The sequence below is a fragment of the Ambystoma mexicanum genome, chromosome 1p (genome assembly GCF_040938575.1).
Source record: "Ambystoma mexicanum isolate Mex_15411 chromosome 1p, UKY_AmexF1_1, whole genome shotgun sequence".
Lineage (NCBI taxonomy): Eukaryota > Metazoa > Chordata > Amphibia > Caudata > Ambystomatidae > Ambystoma > Ambystoma mexicanum.
This window is the reverse complement of record NC_090921.1, coordinates 1,394,740,011-1,394,753,413: the sequence shown is the minus strand read 5'-3', so window position 1 is coordinate 1,394,753,413 and position 13,403 is coordinate 1,394,740,011.

Here is a 13,403-nt window from a genome sequence, read left to right as displayed (position 1 = left end):
AACTGCAACACTGCCTCTTTTTTTATCTGAGACTGCATTAGGTTGCGTATGGCGCTGTATATACAAAACATTAGCCATGATTTCTTCCATCCAGAAGGGTTGTCACTGCCTTAATCCATGGTCATTTTAGATATCTGACACATGTACTTAAAGTCTTTAGCAAAGCATGGGAAACCCCCTGTCTGCTGTTTGTCCACATTCTCAACCAATTCACTGCTGGTGCTACCCATATGCTACCTTCTAAATACTTGTAATACATGTATTTTCTACTACTTGCAGGCTTGAGCAATGTTGATACTCCAAATACTAGCACTGTAGACTGCAACAGCCTTGGCCTTAGCCTTATAAATTCTCACAATCACATGTACAGTTGGATTCAAGTAACTCCGTCCGACGCTGAATAACCAATTCACACTTTGTGTCATCTTCAAAGCTTGCTTTTTAAAATGGTTAACACACCCTAAGACTGCTAACAAACCAGACCTTCGAATAATCCCTCTACTCTGCAATACAAAGTCAATTCTTCCCTTGTTAAAATCTATGGCATGAGTTTATTCTTTTCTTTAACTTTCAAGACCAAAGTCACTGATTGAGTGGATTGATTTCCAAGCCCCTTTTTCCTTTTCTACAATAAAGACAAGCTGTTATCAGATGTTAAAGTGCATTGGGGGCTCTCGCCATCATCAGCATATCCCAACAAGATCACTCTGATCCCAGCCATCATTGGAACCTCACCCACTGCTGTCTTTAATATCTCTTTAGGGCAGTTAGTGTAAAGGAGAGAGAGAGCAGTGGTGCAAGGACCACATCCCTTCCTCTCTGTACGTTTTTGCCTAATACTATCAACGCAAACCTCTCATCAGGCATAACAAGCACATGCTGATTTGTGACAAGTACATTCAAAGGCAAGATGTTAAATTCATGCCCCAAAGGAATTCCTGCATTTTCGTCCAAAGAACCGAATGAAAGGCCATGAAGAGATACATAATGGACAGATACGTGTTTACTTACTTAATGTCGATGTATTTTTCATTTTCAGATAGAGATTTAAAGTTTGATAATATTCTTTCACCCCACCTGAAACCATACTGGACCAGAGCCAGAATATGATTGGCTTCTGTCCAATTTATAATCCTGGATAGGATTAACTTTACATTTATTTTTATAGAGCTGTCTAGTAAGGAACTTGGCCTGTAGGATGCTGGTTCTTTTCTGGGGCACTTTATTTGGCTAATGGCAACTGCATTCGACACACCTGCTAATATTAAACTCTTTTCAAGCAGGTTTTTTTTGCTGCTTTCTCAGAGTACCTGGGTTACAGGATGGTTCTTCTGATGGTTCCACTTTGACAATATAACCTGGTCCTAGGGTAATACACCTGACTGGGCTGAACACAGGCTCTCCACACCAAGGATACACCATCTTGTGCAGAGCGAGGACAGTGCAATCACCAAAGAGAGGTACTCTGATGAAACAGGAGGCCCAAAGCCTTTGACCAATGAAAGGCCATGTCAGAGGCTAGCAGCTGGTGAGTGACTAATCACTGGCTAAGTCTCATCAGGAGAAAAATTAGAGATGGAAGAAGAAAGGAACAGAGCACCATGCCGGGAGAAATAGATAGGAGTAAGGAAGCTAACAACGACTCCAGGGATGGAGGACGTAGGCAAGAGAGGCAAAGTGACAGGAAGTATCAAGCTGAACAGAAAAAGGCTGGAGCGGTCCGAAGCTCAGACGGAGGTCCGGACCGTTGAGACACAAAATATTTTAAACATGGAATGCATTATACCCGGGAGCACTCTGTCGGAAACCAACTTCTATCCCCTTGTGAAGGAGTTGATGAATACTCTGTTCTACCATCCATGCGCCGAAAGCTGACAGTGCCTGCACCACTCCAGCAACATGGCAATATCTCTTTGGGGGGCACCTCACTGCACTTAGTGCTGGCTCTAATTGCATAGGCAGATTCCCAGCATCTTGACAGATTATAGCAAGCTCCTCCAGAGCCAGGTAAGTGAGGGGCCCAAAAGGGCAACTGGACAGTGTTTCACATTACAGGAACAACATCTCCACTACTCGTTAGCCTTTTTGAGAAGGTCAAATGGCACACAGTCCGGTGGTGGTGATTTACCACTCCTCCTCCCCTTTGCAAATCAATTGCTTTCTTAACTTCTTTAAGTGGCTGCTGGATACATTTTCCATTTCTCCATATGTTTTTGAGGTGGAGGTGATAGCCCATCTTTATCTGTTTCATTCTGACCTACTGAATAGTCCTCGGAATGCTTAGCCTTGAGAAGGGGAGGACATGCGAAACAAAAGTGTCACTATCTGTCCCTCATGGACTTGTTTAGAGGATGCACTGTCTTGGGATTCGGCTTTTCTAAAATAATTTCTTTTGCCTTTTTCACTACAGTAGTATTGTTACCTAAAATGTTAATTGGAGATTCACGTTAATTTTATTTATTTATTTGCTGGACATTTGTATGGCACCTATACACAGGGGTTTCCAGGTGCCACAAGAAAGATTGGGCGGGTGGGGGAGGAGAAGAAAAATCATAAGAATACAACAACAAAGAAATAAAGGATCATTTATACTGGCCTTGTGACAATCATGCCATGCAAGTGCATGACAATGTGATAAGTGCAAGAGGGTGGGTGTGGGGGGCATAGCTTGAAGTGCAGAGTGGGGTACCCACACGGGGGGGTGGGCATGTGCTGGTCAGGTCAAAGTGGCAAGTGCCAGGGGAGAGAGGGGAGGAGGAGGGAGGAAGAGTGCAGTGAACAGGGAGGTCTAATTTGGGATAGCCTGGGAAAGAGAGCCCAAGGGCAAGTGCTGACAAAGGATGCTGGGCGGAACTGGTGGGGGGGTGGTCTGGCACCTGTATGACTCTGAAGGGACCAAGTCCCAGTCGCAGTGGCAGATGGAGAGTTTAGCAAGGGAGGGGGAGAGGGAAGGAAGAGGAGAAAAGGAAGGTCTTGAGAAGTTTCCGTAACTTAAGAAGATCCGGCTCAGGTCTGAGGGGTGGAGGGAGTCTGTTCCAGAGGCAGGTACCAGCCAAGGAAAGGGATCTACCTCCCACTTTCTGATTGCAGAAACATTTGACCTGCAGAAAGTTGGAGCCAGAAGACCAAAGGATTCTGGCTGGGAGAGAGAGCTGGATGTAGAAAGGTCCGAGGCCTCAGACAGCCTTGTGGATGACACAGAGGGTTTTGAATTTGATCCTTGCAGTCCCCAGGAACCAGGGGAGAGATTTTAGGGCTGGAGAGAGGAGGTCTATGGGCTTGAGGCCAAGGATAAGTCTTGCAGTCCTATTCTGGATTAGTTGGAGGGGGCGAAGGGAGGAACGAGGAAGGTTTAGGTAGAAGCCATTGCAGTAGTCAGGCCTAGAGATAACTAGGGCTGTGGAGACATTGAACTTCTGCGGGAAGGGGAGGAAAGGTAGAATGACCCCGAGAAGATGAAGCTGAAGGACCGTGATGTGTGGAGAGAAAGAGAGAGAGCAGTCAAAGATGATATAAAGGTTTTTTGCCTCACAAGTGGCTGAGGGGCAGGGACCCAAGGACTCTGGGCAGAGAGTGTGGTGGAATCTAGGAGCAGGCATCCCAATGACAGGGATCTCTGTCTTGCTGGTGTTGAGGCAGAGATCCTTGGCAGAGCACCATGCCTGAATAGGAGTCAATTATAAGGGAGGAAAAGGAGGAGAAGTAGGAGGAGGTAGGGGAAGGCAGCCAGAAAGAGAGCTGTGAGTCATCGGCGTAACACTGGAAATGAGGGGAGTAGGTGGAGATCAGGTGGGCCAGAGGGGCAGGTAGATGTTGAAGAGCCATGGCAATAGGATAGATCCCGGAGGGACGCCACAGGTAGAGAGTGAGGTGGAGGAGAGAAAAGGACCCATTTGCACTTGGGAGGGTCTGTTACAGAGGATAGAGGTAAGCCATGCCAGTGCCCTGTCTGGAGATGGTTTATAAGGATGGAGTGGTTGACAGTGTCAAAATCAGAGGAAAGATCGAGGAGGATCAGAGCAGAAGGAGTGCTAGAGTCCAGATTAGAGAGTAGGTCTTCTCGGTTATTCAGAAGAGCAGTTTCAGTGCCTCTGGCTGCCCTGAAACCGGACTGGTGGTCATAGAGGCACCCAACCATTTCGGTGTGGAGGGTCAGTTGGGTCATCTAAACATGTAGCTAAAATGCTTGTACCCACAGCATAAATCTTTGCTCTTACTTTTTCACCTTTCGAATAATTCCAATTTATCCTACTGCGGTTAGCTGTAAATTGGCTCTTACACATAAGTTTTGCACCCCTTCCTTCAAATACATGTTTAATCAATAGTGTGACTACAATCAAGAGATGAGCACTATCAGGCATTCCAAAAATACTCACTGAAGACCACTGTGCAAAGTTTGCAATAAAGAAATCAATCTTTGATTTCCCCCAGTAGTTAAAAGGGTGTGTTTTCCTGGCGGGTCACCAGTGAAGCAACCATTAAGGGAACCCATGCTAGGTTCAGTTCAGTTCATACTGTCTTTATTCAACATTAGTCTTGCGGCATGAGTGCACAGAATAAAACATCAATTTGAAGAACATAAACTCATATAAAACAATTCACGTTTCTATGCATGCTTTTCTAAGACCCTGTTATCTAATCTATCACCAAGAATATCTGGAATTGGGATTTCTTGATAAAAAAGACCTTCTTGGACGCCCCTAGGTAACTTTGAATTGTAGTTTCCTCTAATAAACATGAATGGGTGTCTGCCAGTAAATAGAGTTGACAGCATTCTCACACCTTCCTGCAAATCAAACAGTATCTTGACCTCTTAGTGGTGTCTAAAGAGTTGTAAAAATTAGATATATGTTTCTCCATAGCTTAAAGATGCTGATATTGCTGTAATATTTATTGAGGTTAAATAAGGTTGTGTCAAAGCCAGATCAAGTTTAATTGATACCCAAATCAGTAATCCATCTCCACGCCCTGGATTTTTCCACAGCTGAAATATAGAACTTCTCAAAGCCATTGAAGACAAAGGGCCTCATTTTATGTTTGCCTGTATCCTCATGGCAAAACCGGCAGTATACCAGCAAACTGTATTACCGTTACCGGCACTCAGTCCATGGACTTAAGCATAGCGTTTCACAACCCTGGTCACGGTTATTGGCTACTTCATGTAACATGTTTTTTTTTAGCATATATTGTATTGGTGGTTGGCATGCAGAAGAGGAGGAGATTTGAGTTGGTTACATATATTAGTTGATTTTCTTTTTGCACACTGAGAGACAAGCAAGAGATATTCAGCCTGTATCTTTCACTTTTCCATTGCAATCATTGTCTTTTGTCTTTGCCTCTTCGACCCATTATAACATACAAGTATATCACTGTTTGTTCTTACTTTGCTTAAAAGTTCCACATTTTTACGTCGAACATGTGTTTTAGCAGGCAGACTCCAAGTAAGTCATGATGTGTGCACTTCTTTGTGTCGTTGTGAATTTAGGGAGGTCACAGGTGGCATGGATTTAGAAAGAAAATACTAGCTTTGAACCAAAACGTGTGGTGAAAAATCCATGTTGCTTACAATGGATATTGACTACATACATTTTCAGATGTGGCTTGTGGCAGAGAACAGTTGCAGTCCTGAAATAACTGACAGTGGTGGGCTGGAATTCAGATGTGTACTTTAGCCTTTGAATGCACATGCTAGGGCTTTGGAGCTAATCTGCTGGATGCACTGGTGGCATCCGCAGCACAGCTTTCGAGCAGGGACACAGGCTGTAACAATATCAGCTTCAGAAAGTGGTGACCAGGGTTTGACCCTTCAAATGGTGTGAAGGGTCTGCCGTCAGATTCTTGCTTGGGGGCAGGGCAAACGTAAATGCATGGTGCACCCTTCCTGTTGTTTCCCAGAGAAAATTTGTGGGGACTAATATCCTCGTGCACCATATTTTGCGTTTTTATTCCAGTATGTTTTATTGAATTTTCCAAATATCAACAATAACATCTATATGAGCAAGCAATACAGGTACAACACAAGCCTGTGCATTAAATTCCCTTGTGAGCTCGACAAAGTTAATTAGAACATTTCCATCCCCCTTTGCTCAAGATCAGTATTTGGGCAGCTTCCAACACCAACCTCTTACACATGACCCCTGTTAACAGCATTCCCTAAACACCCTCCCGCTGTCCATTCCCCATTCTCGCGGAACAGGCTCGCCCAACAACCCCCTTAAATTGTCCGAGCTCCACTCTCGCCCATCTAGCACTCTAGTGATGTTCCTCTCTCCCTCCGTTTTCCGCATTGGTTACCCCCCTCCATTGTTATTCAGATCCTTCCATCTTATCACCCATATTTCTTGAGGAATGCCAGCCAGTCATAGGCAATCGCCATAGGACGTTCCGGCAAAATAGCCATTACATTTTCCATGTCATATATCTCTTTCGTCTTAACTACCCATTCTTCCTGCACGGGGAGCTTAAACCTTTTCCAGAATCTTGCTAAACACGCCCTTGCAGCTACTAGTGAATTCCTCGCCATATGCCCCAGCTCGCCAACACGATCTTTGTTCACCTTCAAACCGAATAAGGCATCAAGTCACACTCAATCCCATCTATCCCCCTCATCCACCCCATGACTTTCTCCCAGTATGTCTGCACCCTGGAACAGTTCCACCATATGTGCCAGAACTTTACTAATGTGCTCACCGGATTACTCTCTTCGAAGCAAAAGCCAACCACACAATTCTCATCATAATAGCACAAATGGGTACCAAATTATAGGTTTTTCCATTTAATTCACTTCTACATTTTTATTAAAATAGGTTTCCTATCTCAAAGCGGCAGGCTAATCCCTGCGGACGAAAAGACATACTAGACACACTAGTGTGTGCTAAAGGATTTGCGACAAAATGAAAATTTGATTAATTTGCATACTGAAAATGACCCTGCACACATTTCGTTTTTCTAACACCTAATTGAACATTTCTAGCTCAACATTGCAAAAGAAAAATTTACTTTCTTTGAGTTTCTGTTCTAGAATTATGGGCAAACTAGTGAATCCCATTGTTAAAAATAATTCATTTAACCAATAAAACATATTAAGTAACATTTGCAGTATGGCCTGTCACACAACAAAACATCTGGAGTCTTCAGTTATGTAGCTGTTAATTCAGGGCTAATATTTATGCCTGGCAGTGATAAAAGTCTTTGAAGTTTGAAATAATCAGGCTTTATGACTTTTGTCACTGTCCACTTGGATTGTTAGATTTTCAGATTTACCTTTGTTTTTCCAGGTATTTTCTTTTACTGCATATAGGAGGGCCAGGGAGATTAGAGTAGACGAAACATATCAGGCTGAACCCCCATTGGTTCCTAATCTTACATCCAACATACACAGATTCAACCCATAAAAACCCTGGCTCGGGGTTTATGTCCATTTTGGCCTCTCCGTGACTAAGTTGCAGGCCAGTCATTATCATTATGGGTTAACACCAATTCATTGTTTCTTATAATAATAATAATAATAATAATTTGGCATTTATATAGCGCTTCGAACCCGGTGTATGGTGCTCATTTATCGACCTCGATGAAAGGCTGAGTTTGGCCCCACCAACCTGCGTTAGCAAGCTCTGCATGATGCCAAAGCGAGCGCTCTACTCGCTGTGCCACTTGAGGGATAGAGCAAGGGCACTGTTTTCACATCTCATTTTGGAGAAGGTGGCATGAGTAGAAAAGCAGCTGTCAGGGTTCAAACCTATAGCTGATGCTGGATTCAGGTTGCTTTTACATCATGGCCTCTTTTAAAGTACATTTTTCTGAGCCCTCAGATCATAGGTAGTGTAGGTACAAGAAGGTAATGAAACAGGGCGGTAAAACAAGGACGGGAAGGTTCCCAAATAACCCTTATGTTATTTGAAATATCTACAACCCTACAAATATAAATGGACATGATAAAGACACCTGCCAATAATCAGTCTGCACGCAGTTATAGCTGTGTTGTTTGGATTTCTCGATTGTATTGTAGGCCTCCGCTTTGCAAAAGCAACACAGTAAATGTACACCAAGCTGTGTACCTTTTTTCCATCCAACACTTATTGAGAGGGACGGCACTGAAACTCCCAGAATGCATTTCTACATATGTAAATATATGTAGACAGAGAGATACCGAAAGAGAAAGAGAGAAACCCTACTCTTAATTTATGCAGGAATCCAATATAAAACATAAAGGGCCCGATTCATGGAATTTTTTTGTACGGTTCAAAGTGACTTTGCACTGCTGAAAAGTGACTTTGCACCGCAGACACAATCCCTTATTCATGGTACTGTGCAAAGTGTATTTTTGCAGTGCAAAGTGAGTGCATAGTTATTTTTTCAGTACAAAATGACGTTGCACTGACGTCGGCAGCGCAAAGTCACTTTCAACCGTACAAAAAATTCCATGAATCGGGCCCAAAGTGTGCACCACTTTTAAAACGTAAACATATAAAAAGACTGGCTTACTGTCAGCAGCATTTCCAGACTGCGGGGAGTGTGTTTGCAGGTTCCATGGATCCATAGTGCCAAACACTGGCATATTTGAGGCTGATCCAGGACTTCTTCCCAATCTGATGCCTGCGGCTGGTGGAAGGTTTCCAGACCACACCTCACCCTTAATTCCTGGACGGCAACGTTTTCACGCCGCTTGCTTTTAGCAGTTCCCTTTTTTTAATAGGAAGCATTAGAGGCCGATGTTGAAGGGACCTGCTCACCTTCAAAGCCATATCGAGAAGGAAAGGACTACAGCGCAGATGACAAAAGGCACATTAACAGCAGTCCTGCAATTATTGCTGTCAAACATTCATTTTGTTAGCCGCACATTTCCAAATGAAAGTCCCCCACTCCTCTCGAGTTACCTACCAAATGTGAGTCTTGTTACCAGGACAATTAAAGTGAGTAACACACTAATGCTCCTTAAATGTTCATTGATATCCATGAAGACTGCTAGCACTACGTGCACATGTATTTTTTGCTTTTTTGTGAATAGTCCCCTGCTCGTAACATTACGCATAAAAGCAAGCTGCAAGTTTGTGGTGACCTTACTATTTTTTATTTTTGTATTTTGTGTATTGGCTCATCATGTAAACCTGTCACCAGAAAGAAAAAAAAAGATTACAGAACAGAAAAAAGTAATTATAAAAACAGTAAGTAATATGTAAACACATTAATCATAGTTAACCCTAAACACACACATTCAAATGCATCTTGGTTATATATTTTCCTATAAAACATCGTGAGCAGCCCTTCTTCACATAAACAAATGGACACATCTTAATTCCATTGGTAGCACTCCATACCTAGACAGGAGCTGAAGCTGGTGCATGCGTAGGAGTAGGAGCTGCCAAAGCCGAGCTGGTAAAATGGGGTAATGTTCCATCTGGCGCAAGCACTTTCCAAGGACACAGCCTGACACAGCGGGAATATTGTAAGGGCGTTGTGAGGGTCTCAATTCCTGACCTTGCTACTCTGTTCATGATAAAAAACTGTTCTGAAAAAAAACAAGTAAAAGACTCAGGGGGGAGTCGAGGTGCCTATGCCGAAGCAGAAGCCGAAGCGAGCTAAGAAACTGATGAAGGGTGTACAAGCTCACCAAAGAAAACCTGCCCAGTAGTATCTGGTTTGGGCCCTCTAAAAGCATCCAGATCTGGCAGATTCACGCAATCCATGATAAGAGGGTCATTGGGTAGCCAGAAGGCGCAGGTTAGTGAGGAAGGTGGGGGGGGTATACCAATTGCCGGTCGCCCCGAAATGGGCTTTAGCCTGGAACCAGTGTTGGAACCCACACAGAGGTCTGGATTTCCCCAGGTATCAGCACTCGGGAGCAGAATGGATCCAGCAACAGGGTCAGGGTCGGCAGTTCCAGCAGCTCTTATTTCCACGTGAAGTGAACCCTACCTGAGCCACTTGAAGCAGACACAAGCACATTCCCCAAAACCGGAAGGTTTCGGCCAAAATGACCGAATCCAAATGACCTAACCAACCAAAAGTCCGAAAGAAGGTACAAACAAATGTTTGACCTTCTTTCGGACTTTTGGTTGGGTGGGTCACTTGGATTCGGTTTAGGGCTGCGGGGGCTGCAGGGGTGACCCCCCAATCCCGCGTACCATACTGTGAGCGTGTTGCTGCAGGGGACACCCCTGCAGCCGTTCCGCAGTCCAAAAAAAGAAAAGAAAAAAAAAAGGAATGGGCCATGCAGCGCCAGTTCCCGATCACGGAAGTGAAAGGGAACTGGCCTTGCAGGGACATGGCAAGACGGAATTGAAGGTAAGTAAGGGGGTGGGTGTGTGTTGGGGGGCTGGGTAGCGGTGGGGGTGTGTTCTTAGGGATTTTGCCACATCGGGAATGTTCAGGGGAGAAAAGACCAAGGATTATTTAGAGCAAATAATCTTCGGTCGTTTCTCCTTTGAACATTTCCACCTCGGTCAAACAACCCCAAATCTACAGGAACCGAGGACTGTAGAGCTAGTAGAGCTAGCTCAACATGAGCTCACATCAGACAAGGAGTGTAACCATGCTGATAGCCCTCAATCTGACAGATCGATTTGGGAGGCCTTGGAACAGTCCATAGATCAATTATTCGCTGGTAATTGACAGGAGAGGATGTGCCCAGACCATCATGCGGTATGTGGGGATGCTGCCCTGAGTACTATTTCTCTGGTCCCAACACAGGGCCTCATTCCGAGTATGGCAGTAGGGGGTTAACGGCATTGGTAAGGATGCCGGTGCCGTTAACCCCCTACTGCCACATTCCGAGGTCCCTTAGCGGGTCCCACCAGGAACGGCTGGTCTAACCGCTTCTAGCGGACCCGTTATTTGCTCCTTCCCCATTCCCATTGAGCCCTATGGGGGCTCGAATGGAAATGGGGAATAGTTTTCTGAATGGGGACTTACCGGGTCCTCCAAGGTTGGAATGACCCAGTAAGTCCCCATTCAGAAACACCGGACCCGGGTTTGGAGGCAGCCATGGTGCTAATAGCACCATGGCTGCCTCCAAACTCAGAATGACCCCCACGGTCTTTGATTAAGCTTATCCCTACTCAAGAGATCCATAAAGGCTGGGAGTCTCAGGAAGCTGTAAAAGCCAGGGCAGCTGGAGTAGGAGAGACTCGTCTTCCCCCAGAAATAGCAGGCGTAATCCACAAAGTGCCTCTCATGGTCCATATTGAGACAGAACCCCTTTTACTGACCTGTTTCTGTTAGTAATCTGCACTTGCGTATCGCAACCTTGTGTTTTCAAGATGTCTCTCTGATGGAGATTTTAAGTTCTGCAACTCAACTCAGAGCTGATGATACTTCTGCCCTTCTTTCCCCCATCTCTGTATATGGGGATTTGTCGAATTTCGAACCAGGGTAATTAACGCTCTAGAAAACGCAAGAAACAAAGACGTGGCTTGTCTGGACAAGGGCATAGAGATTATGGAATGGCAAATGTAAAGCGATCTCAGAGCCAACGGCCACCTTTCGTCAAATCAACCGACCCAAATGAATGAATCCATGTATTATGAGGGATAAGGCATGCCAAACAGAGGTTGTTGGAGTAGCTGACTCAAACTCTTCAATAATCCCACTGCATCAATCGCAAGACAAGCTGCTCTTACGAATGGAAGGAAGTATCCCGGAAGGCCCTTTTCTAGTAAGGCAACCCGAAGCAGGCCACTCATCCAGTTTAACAAATGAAACAATGGGAAATGTTCAAAGTGGCTCTATGAGGGGTAGGGGGGGCGTTACTAGCGAGGTTGGGTGCCTTCCGGCTTCAGCACTTCAAGAAGGTCCTTGCAATAGGGGGTTTTAACGATTGTCATAGGGGCCTTGTCACGCATGGTATTCAGGTTGCTCCTCGGGGCTCGTGCATTGCAGTAGTGAGTTGGAATATGGCTGGCATTAAGAGAAAAGTGCACGATGTAGAATGGGTAAAATGGCTAAGTAAAGCGGATGTGATCTGCCTCCAAGAAACTTGGTTGGCGGATGAAGCGTGTTTGGCGGAATGTTTTCCGGTTTTCAAGATACATGCTGTCAGTGCCATTCAATCCAAACAGGGCAGATGGAGGAGCGGTCTAGCAACATTAGTCTAGACGCCTTACACCTCTGCATTCATTGACCAGACCTCTGAGTGCCCGGCTTTACTAACAGTATCAATTGCAGATAAGAAGACACACAGGGGGCACATTTTAACAGTAATTAATGTGTATGTCCCCCGAAATACAAACAGATTAATAAACTTAAGGAAGAATTTTTTAAGCAAGGTCATTTAGAAAGTGTTCTATTGATAGGAGTTTATAATGCATAGCTAGGATTGAATAGTGGGGTCCCAGAAGAGAAGCTATGGATAGAAGGGACATGTGCTATCCCAAAGAGAGTCATATGTGGTTACAGATCAGCAATGGGGAGGTTAATTGATCTATTCATGGCCAAGTATTTGTTTGTTGAATTAAATGGTAGAGGTAAGGGGGTTATTCCTCCTTTACCATCTTATGAAGCAGGGCTCAGGGAAACAATCGCAGACAATGGTCTTGTTGACGCTTCTCATTTAGCAACGTTGTTGACTTTAAAATCTACAATCAGCCAGTAATAATAATAATAATAATTAGTAAGTGACCACAACCCTATGACGGTATCCTGGGAGACTGACGCTGGCTTATTTGAGGCATCACAGTCAGTGGCCTAAGCAAGCCACTTGTTTCCCATGAGATGGAGCAGTCGGAGCGAGGTGTAAGTGTTGCTACAAGATGGGGAAGTTAACTGGCTTCAGGGCATGGAGGCTCATCCTCAATCTAAGGTTTTCATTTCTTTTTAAGATCTCGAGTACAGAATCTACCAAATTTCAGCTCACGCCTCTTATACCCAGCGGCATATTACAGGGTCAGAGAGGAGGGGTGCTGCCCCTTGGTTTGATAGTGAGTGTAGACAGCTGAAGTGGGCTTTACATGCAGCCTCAGTACAGTGTAAAATAACGGCAGGTCATCGCAATCAAATGAAGAAATCATATAAGAATTTGCTTAGGAACAAGAAACAGTTGTTTATAAAAGCCCAATGGGACCTTTTAGATAAGACGGTGAGAGATAACCAACCGAAAATAATTCTGGTGTTTAGTAGAAAGGGAGTTTGAGGGAGGCAAGCAAGGAGTTGTAAGGACCATTGAGCCAGAACAATGGGTTCCCCATTTTAAGGAGACCTTTTGTGATTTAGAAATGGGGGTGCTTTCTAGCCCCCAAGTCATCAGAGGAAACAGAGTTTGAGCAGGCTCTGGTTTTCACCTTGGTAGAAATTGAGGCCTAATTAAAAGCTTTAAAAAAAAGGGAAAGCACGGGCCAGGATGGGTTTAAACCAGAAGTCTATGGTGTAGCAAGTAACTGGTGGGCGCCGATTCTTGGTTTGGTTTTTAA